Source organism: Phalacrocorax carbo, chromosome 4 (assembly GCF_963921805.1).
Source record: "Phalacrocorax carbo chromosome 4, bPhaCar2.1, whole genome shotgun sequence".
Lineage (NCBI taxonomy): Eukaryota > Metazoa > Chordata > Aves > Suliformes > Phalacrocoracidae > Phalacrocorax > Phalacrocorax carbo.
In genome coordinates, this window is record NC_087516.1 from 41,050,791 (window position 1) to 41,060,397 (window position 9,607).

Here is a 9,607-nt window from a genome sequence, read left to right on the forward strand (position 1 = left end):
GCTTTAGGACTTAGAAGAGATGAATTCAGGGCCTTGTTTTACTAGAGACTTCCTATGGATCTTACACCACTCTTGTCCTTCTGTGCTTCTGCTCTTCTGTAGGAATGAAAAGTACTTCTATATTTATAAAATTAAATGGATAAGTGTATTTAAAAAGTTGTGGCACATTCTGATGGTGTGCTACAAGAAGCAGTTAGGGTGGGATGTAAACAAGCAAAGAAGAGATCCACCTACATCAGCCAACAGCTTCTGGTACTGAAACAATCATGGTCCCACAACCTGGACTGCTGATGCCAAAGCTCTGGAACCCTTGTCTGGTTCTAGCTGCAGGGCACCAGAAGCAATTGTGGGGAGGAAGAAGGACCTTCCTGTCTCTTCCAGAGAAGCAGCAAGGCTGACACGAGCTGTAAGTCCTAATGCCATCCTTTACCCTTCCTTGCACATTTGCTATGCCAGGAATGGCAAGCCCCACAACAGCCTCCTCCTTTGCATGGCAAGATTCAGTTTTTCCTACTTTGCTGAGGACGCCCTGAAAATTTTCAAGAAAAACAAAACCTGGGAAGAAAATAATTTCTGAGCTAATTATCTTGTACATGTCAACCCTTGTTTGGTCAAAAAAAAAGTTGTAAAAATGAAATTAATGTAAAATGTAGAATTAAGTTTTACTTCTGACATGATATCAGACACAGAATCACAGAATCACAGAATGGTAGGGGTTGGAAGGGACCTCAGGAGATCATCTTGTCCAACCCCCCGCCTTGAGCAGGTACACCTACACACAAAACAGTGAGGACATTTTAACTCATATCACAAATATGGGATAGCACAAATATATAGGCTTTAATTCCATGAAGTAGGACAATACAGTCCCAGTTTTACCTAAATGAATGTTCCACTGGTAACAATTTTGCTGATGGTGCTTAACGCTAGGTACGTGCCTTAGTATTTTACTGAAACAGGGGTGAAGGAAGATACAGTAAAAGCATTTAGAAAATACTGGCTGGCATCCACGCCTGCAAATAGACCTAGTGGTGACACATTTCACAGAAAAATGAAATAGAAAAGCAGTTTTAGAAGCCAGGGCAAGATGCCAGGCCTCCATCTCCCCAGCTTGGACATCTTCTGATCTGGTCGTCTTGGTCTTCTGATCTCTCTCTGGTCTTGGTCCTGAACATTCACTGATCATCTGAGAAGAGTGCACCATTGTGTTTCCTTAACTGAAACAGGCTGTCTTCTGGGGTGGCAAACTGAAAGTCGCACAAGCTGAAGGAGAAATTAAATGCAGAAGAACACTCTAACCACTAGGCAATAATAAAAATGTGCACCACCATCATCACCATATGCCAGCACCATATTTTCCTCTGTATAATTTACTATAGCCAAATGCAGTAAAATTGGTGTGAGTTAACTGCATTCAGAAGGTTCCTACCTCATCAGGCTTTCCAGAAAATTCAGTCACATGGATGTTTTGTCTGTGACTCATAAGTAGCTACAGGCATGAAGTGAATGACAGATTGCTCACTTCAGCTGACAGATGGGCAAGTCCTTGCACAAGCTTGTGCACCCAAGTAGCATCACCTCAAAATACTTGGGGTTTCTAAACTTCAATTTTGGTTGGAAATTCTTAAAATTTTTTTGTCTCTACTGTTAGTTCTCTTGAATAGTCAGATTAAATTGACTCATTAACTTATGTTTTTGTCCCAGCCCCATTACATATGAGAAGTTCAAACATATATCTCCTTCCAAGAACCTTACAGTGAATTTTACTTGCTTTTTTGCGTATATGTCTAAGTTGCTAAGATCCCTCATTTTGTATGCTAAAATATTGTGTTATATACAATAATGCTGGATTCTTAAGGCAGAATCCACAGTGCACCTTTTTCCTTTAGGCATATGTTGATAAAATGTTGATATTTGCACTGATTGCAACATACTAACTTAGCTGAAATTTTCACAAATGTACATGGAGGGGTAATCAACATTACCAGAAAGCAATGACTCACTAAAGGAGAGAATCATCTGGGGATACAGAATGTCCAGACAGTGCAGACTACCCAAGTTATTTTCTTTCATTGCCAGCATATTCAAAATTGGTTTATTTTTTATTTGGTCAATCTCAATTTATTAGCCTTGAAATTCACCAGCAAAGAGATAACTTTCTAGAGAACCATTGAACAATGCAAAAAAGATTTTACTATCTAAAATAAATAATGAAAAATAAATTAGGGAAAGACCTCAAATACAATCCTACATTTCCTATGCTGTCTTTTTTTTTTTTTTAATGGCAACTCTAGTATGTATGTAGGTTGGCATCTTTCCCTTTCCATTTAAATATAAAGATTTCTCTATCTTTTACATATGGGTGAGCAGTTTCCAGCATGGAACTGTCTTTAATATATATAGTCGCCAAATTTTTGTCTTTCAGCTTCATCAGGTCTGTCCCCATTCCTCCCATGAAGACCCAGTAGCCCCTATGGGAGAGTCTCCTGTGCTGTCGACGCTCCCCCTGCTGACAGCGTTCAATCAGGAAAATGCATTGCAAGGGCTTGAGGAACACTGAAAAGAAGAAATCGCTTTGAGGGAGTTCATGGAAGAAACAGAAACAGTAGAGGCAATCACGGGTATAAAGAGGTGGGTGAAATCAGGGACCGCAGTGCAAAAGATCTATAATCACTAACCCACATGCCCTAGGAGATCTATAATTGAAACCTGATCTTTCTAATCAGCAGAGTGGGAAGGCTGCAAAAGTTGTGACAGTTTAGTTTATATTATTTGCATTTGCTCTATATACTTTTTTTTTTGAAAGAACGTGCAGGGAGAAGAAGTTTCTTTGCAGCAAGGAAACTTATATGGGCTACGGGAGATCAAGATTACATCCCCAGTCTATATCAAGCAGGTAAGGGACTGAAAATGAAGGCCAGGTAAGAGTCCAAAGCAACAAGTTAATGGTCATTTCCACAATGACGAGTCTTTCTTACTTTTTTTTTTTACTTGAAATAAAAAACTCACAGTTTTTGTTAACATTTATATCCTTTTACCTGCTGAAAATTGTGTCAGAATCATGCTTTCTCTCTCTTCACTCTTCTCCCACCCAAGAAAAAGAAAAAAGTTTCACTGGAAACCCAGATAGGCTCATGAACCTTGAAATCCTTTTTCTTTCTACCAAAATCTATGAAAACTAAAGCTCTGAAAAGTCTGGTTTAGTGACTCACAAACAGGGTGACACCTATCTTTCATCTGCTGTCATTAGTTTGAGGGGTAAAGGACCATGTTATATCACCAAAGGAGTCCGGTATTCTTGATTAATTTCCTAAGGATGAGCCTTTCAATTTCCATGCTCTTGTAAAAGCTTAAGGACTTGTACAACATTCCCACTGCTCCTACAACATTCTCCACACATCAAAGAAACTTTGCATCTGACCTCCACGGCTGTGTTGGTTATGGCATAGTCCTCAGTTGCGTGGACACCTTGTACTCCTGCCTCACGCTCTGAGCAATGTATTTGTCTCCCAACAGAGGATCACAGCTTTATAGCTAATAAAGCTGGTGTTGTCATATCAAAACTGTCAGCAGAGAGTGGAACACAGTGCTTACTCCAATTAAACGAAACTACTCTGGAGAACTGGGGTTTATCCCCATCTTTGACATGGACTGTGGGCAAGTAAGCACCCCAACTTTTTCACAGATGATCATTGTGCTTTTCTTGTTAGATAGGTAAATCAAAGGTGGGATTTCTCAACTAACTTTAGACATTTGCATTCTAAATATTTATTTGGGGGGATAAAAGACACACTGTTTCTCTCCACTGACAATACAGTAAATGTAAATACTCTTACTTCAGATGCAGATATCTATTTCTGTTAGGATTTCAATAATAGGATATAAATTTCAGAGGTGCAGACTCTCAAACATGACTGAAGCCACTCTCAAAACACAAATGAAGCCAATGTCTCTATGTCATCCAGGCACAAGGTGCTGTAGCAACACTCCAGGATCCCAAGGATCTTGAGAACATTTGTAATTGCTATAGAAGACCAAGCACACCAAAATACTCAAACTATGCACATTTTATATTTGCAAGCCAAAATTAGTTGACACTGTGGATATCGGTTATTTTCTAATAAATCATATATAAATTATAAGGATAAGCAGAATTGCCGCTACTTATAAAATTAATGTATGCTGTGCACCAGTGAATTCTTATCAATGGCATGCCTGTGCTTTGCAGTGTAATGTGAAGCAGAGACACAACAAATGCCTGTGTGGCATATGAATCCCTTAATCCCTTCTGATTAAATTAGCTACCTTTATTTTGCTGTTTCATAACTACTGAAAGCCTTGTTGCGGGTTTGGTTTTTTTTTTTCATCTATAGCTAGCTATATTAGCCATGACCAAAGACTTTACAACCGGAAATATTTTCAGTGATGGTTGATGTACATCATGAGAAGTAGTCAATTTTTGATGAATCTTCTTTGAAAATGGTCAAAATATGAAAGCTCTATCACCAAAACAGCACCTGGTCCATCCATGACAGTAGTCAGTTCAGATCTAGGAGATCCTTATTCAATGCCCTGCTCCAGAACAGGACAGGACAGAACAGTAACTTGAACCTGAGTCTTTCACATTCCAGCTAAATGCCCAGAAATTTTTGTTTCCCTGCCAGCTCTAATCTATGTGGAAAGAGACGAAGAGGGAGCACATTAACTATGTGTGGTTGCAATGAACAGTTTTATATATGGCAGTAAAACTGTAAGAGTTTTAGCTTAGACATACTTGACACAAACAGTCTAGTTTTGCAAAACATGACTTTAAAAAAAGGGAGAAAATATGGAGCTGTGTTGTTTTTACAGACCATTCCCCAAACTCAACATTAAAAACCTTTGGTGGGAAAGGTAGAATCTGTCTTTTGCTGTCACAATACTCTGCTACCATCACTGAATTTTGTTTAGAATAATATGGCCTTAATGCCCCCATCTCCTGTAGAATTGCTCAGACTGGTAGTTGATTAGAGCAGAGAGAGGTGCCAGTATTATCTGTGTTAGTGCTCCAGAGGTCATCCTACACTAACAAGACCGCCCCAGTTAGGGATGACAGAATCCAGCTGTTGCGCCTTTAGCTGAATGAGAAGAATCCACTTAATGCCAGGGATGTGTCTAGAAAGATTAACTATTCTAACTAGTTACTTTCCACCTCTGCAAAAGTGGCTGGCTCATCATTATTGTCCTCTTTTTAGCAGAGGCCTGTGGTATACATGAAACCATTTACCTCTTTAACCTTGTGAACTGTAAGGCACCAAATACACATTATTTTAAATGGATAAAACAAAGTTTTAACTTCACTGGTTTCTGCTTAAAAGTGCGCTCATGTACCTCTGCAACAGAAGGTAGTGCTCCACTTCAGAGAAATACGTATATGTTTTTTTTAATGTCAAAGCAATGTACTAGATGTGCCACACTCCCTCTGTTTAGCAGCAGTGAGTCCCAACCTGAATCATAAGAAGAATGCACGAGTACACTTGCAGTCATTTTATAGCACTTCTACACCATACTCTGAAAAGCTAACATCCTTAGGTAGAGGCTTAATATTTTAAAAAATCCTTTTAAAGCTCTAGCATTAAATATATTCGTTAGCAATATTCTTTTTTGTAGTACTCTCCCAGTAGCCTGAACTTTTCTCCCGACTAGTGCTTTCTTATATGCTGCTTTGTGGGGTTTTTTTCGCTCTTTTAACAGGATGCGAGTCAACGTGGCTCTTGCTTCCAAGCTGCTCACTCGATTTCATGTCAGCGCTGTTCGGCGGCTACAGATTTATTGCTTGGCCAGCAGAGGGTACTAGAGTTTTCTAATGACTTCACAGACCCGAAGGAAAACAATCGTGAGGTCAAAGTATACCTACTGTTTTGTTCCATTTCCCACTGACGCTGATTGCTATGGGTTGTTTTTTGGTAGGGTGTTCGGGTTTTTCTGGTTCTTGAGCGCTACATTAGGCAGGACCGATCTCCAATTTTCTTCCATTCAAATGATCTTGCCTAACAAAAAAGAAAAGCTGTTTCAAACTCGCTTTATTAGTTGAATGTGATTTAAACATGTGGAGGTTTTAATGACATTAGAGTTCTTTAAGAGTTTTAACACCGCTTGGACTCTTTTAAATAATATGCTTTTAGAATGCTGGCCAATAAAAAGGAAGAGATTTTCAAAGCTCGAGAGAAAATTTGTGATCCCTATCAGAAGTGTGCTTGAGGATATGAGGAAAGCCGCTGTTCTTCAGAAGGCATTATAATTTGTGAATTCATGGGAAGTCCTATTTCAGAAATAGGTTCTATTTCTCTTTATCTGTATTTTGTTTTTGCTGATAAAGCAGATGCTTAAGGTATGAACCCAGCATAAATTCCTCAGTTTATTGCCTGGTGATAACAACATTAAAGTGAATGCAAAAACAGAGATATGCATTCTCTTCAGCTTGTTCCTGAAGTAAAATAACCATATAAAGCATGGTGGAAATGCCACAGGAAGACTTTTCCAAGGTTTTGGGTTCTTTTCCTGTTTGTTAGAATAAAAATCCAGATCTTGCCTACTTCAGTGGCTGGAGATCGAGGGGGATTATGACACCAAAAGAACCAAGGAAATGAAATTTGAACAAATAAGATGGAATGACATCTTCAGTTATTCAGTGATTTTAGTGACATAAGGGATCACACCATCATGTAGTCTGACTTCTTACATAACAGAAACCATGGAATTTCACCCTGTAATTCCTGTACTGTATCCAATAAAAATATGGCTGAATTACAGCATAGTATTTAGAAAGGCATCTGGTCTTGATTTTGGGAGTCCGGGTAAAATGTTTGCTCCTAATACTCAGGTCATTCTAAAATAGGATGTAGGCACCTAATTCACTTAGGCTTTTAGTATTTTAATTGCCTTTTTTAAAAATGGTTGCCATGATTGGTATGGAACTGCAACAATATACAACTAACCTGTAGTTTAATGTTGCTTACAATGTTTTTTACAGAAAGGGAAAACAAAATGAAACTACGGAAGAGCTTACTGGTTTTTAGGCATTATAAGAGAATCTTCATCTCTGATTTATCCTTTCTAAATACTGTTTTTCATTAGAAGATGTGAATAATAATTTCTTGCCAAGTGTAGGTTGTTGACTAATACAAAGTGAAAAATAAAAGGAGCCCAAAACAGAAAAACACTGAAACATATCCTTGACATTTATAAGTGAAAAACAGTGATTAAAAATAAATTAATCGGAGACTTAATTCTGCCTCTCCAGTGCTGGTACTTTGAAAAACCCTAGGAACCAATGCTTTTAGGCTCTGTACCAGGCCAGCCATTTCTGAGAACAGTATTGACGTCCTGAACTAGAAATTCACATACTGTGATTTCTCTTTCTCTATGTACTTCCTAGTGATGTTTCTGCAGCCTTTGGTCTAAATTCTTAAGACACTTTCCAGAGCTGTAGTTGACCATACATATGTGATCAACAAATAACATCTATGAAAACAATACATCTTAACACTGAAGTTGGGAGAGGACAAGGTGATATGTGGGCTAACAAGAACCTTATGAAGTTCAACAAGGACAAGTGTAAGGTTTTGCACCTGGGAAGACATAATCCGGGAGTGCAGCACAGGCTGGGATCCACCTGGCTGGAGAGCAGCTCTGTGGAAAGGGACCTGGGGGTCCTGGTGGACAGGAAGCTCAACATGAGCGAACAGTGTGCTGCTGCAGCCAAGAAGGCCAACAGGATGCTGGGTTGCATCAACAAGGGCATCACCAGCAGAGATAAAGAAGTCATTATCCCACTCTACTCAGCGCTTGTCAGGCCACACCTGGAGTACTGTGTCCAGTTCTGGTCCCCGCTATACAAAAAGGATGTGGACAGGCTGGAAGGGGTCCAGAGAAGGGCCACCAGAATGATCAAAGGACTGGGAAGCTGCCATATGAGGATAGGCTGGGAGAACTGGGTTTGTTCAGCCTTGAGGAAAGGAGGCTCAGAGGAGATCTCATCATCATGTACCAGTACTTAAGGGGCAGCTACAAAGAAGATGGAGACTCCCTTTTTACGTGGAGTCACATGGAGAGGACAAGGGGGAATGGACACAAGTTGCTCTTGGGGAGATTCCAACAGGACACAAGAGGGAAATTTTTCCCAGTGAGGACAGTCACCCATTGGAATAATCTCCCCAGGGAAGGGGTTGACTCGGCCACGTTGGACACCTTTAAGATTTGGCTGGACAGGATGCTGGGCCATCTTGTCTAGACTGTGGTCTTCCTAGAGAGGTTGGACTAGATGACCCCTGAGGTCCCTTCCAACCTGTGATTCTGTGGTTCTGTGATATGTAAAGGGTTCTAATATCCTTTCATGTCTGCAGCATCAGGCTGGATGACTTCATGTTGAGAACAATATGCTCACTCTGTGTGCTACAGAGTCACCTTCAAACACCGCTCAGGTAGGGAAAAACAACTCCTTCTGCATACTATCCAGTTAAGGAACTCCTTGATGCACTGTCTTTATTAAATGCCTCTTGTCTGTAGGCACAAAGAACAGGATGATGCACAAGAGGCATTGCCATCAACCTTACCTTCTAACTCACACTTGGCCAGAGGTGCAAGGAAAGAGAACATCCTAAACAAGAAAAGGTCTGCAGTAACATGCACTTGAAAAACAAAGGCAAAAGGGCTTTTTCCCATTCCTGTTGTATCTGATGTTGAGGTGAAGGCACCGCTGGAGGGCTAACCAAAGCACAAGGAATAAAGCATGACATTACTCACAGGGATATCAGGGACAGAGATTCCATAGTTATAGGATTTGTTTGGATGCTGTGAAACACATGGCATCCTCTGTCTTTTCGTCACATTTTGCTGAGATGGCCTTGTCCCCTTGCTTATCATGGTGTGGTGGTCAAACCACTGCGACCCCCATGCAGCCAGAGAAGGAGCAGGGGTATGCGCTGGGGCGTGTTGCCACACATGCCTGCACCTAAGCTTTCCAGTCCACCTTCCAGATATTATCTGAAGTTGCCATTGAAGCCTGTGAACTAAAAGAGGTCAAATGTAAGTTTCCTAGAGGAACAGGAGCATCTTGCAGAAGGGTAGCAACACACACCTGCGGGGAGCAAGGGACGTGGCAATGCCCAAAAAAAGGTCAGATGTTTGTTTGCTGAACATGAGTCAGAGCCCATAATCTCTTTGTGTTTGAATTCTCCATCTATAATTACAGATAACGAGGACATCCTATGACAAGAATAACAATGTCGAAGAGTGGGAGATCCTCAGATCATGCAGTAATTGGACCCTTTAAGTTCTTAATTAGTTAGAAGGTAGCATGAGAGGAAATAAAATGATCATTGTAGAGGAGATGTGCAGAGGAAGCACAGATGAGGTTTAGCAAAACTGTTGGAATATCGACTCAGAACAAGAAAAAATAATTAATATGTCAGTTATTATGGGGCATGTCCAAAATAGTAAGGGAAAAAATGGAATGGATTATGTTACTTGGGGTAAAAAATTGTAGGGACAATGAAAACACAAGTCTGTCCAGGAAGTAGGATGGACATGTAAATCATAGATTAAAGTAGAAATTTTCAATATGTAA

General features: G+C 40.1%; 1 long non-coding RNA gene across 1 annotated transcript in view; it reads left to right on the forward strand.

Annotated features, from left to right (window-relative positions):
* The window catches only part of LOC135313269 (uncharacterized), a 60,364-nt gene extending 57,739 nt beyond the window's left edge, over positions 1-2,625 (forward strand). The window contains exon 3 of the long non-coding RNA XR_010372886.1: positions 2,426-2,625. This is a non-coding gene — a long non-coding RNA (uncharacterized LOC135313269). The remainder of the gene's footprint in view (positions 1-2,425) is intronic.
* Positions 2,626-9,607: the final 6,982 nt, after the last annotated feature.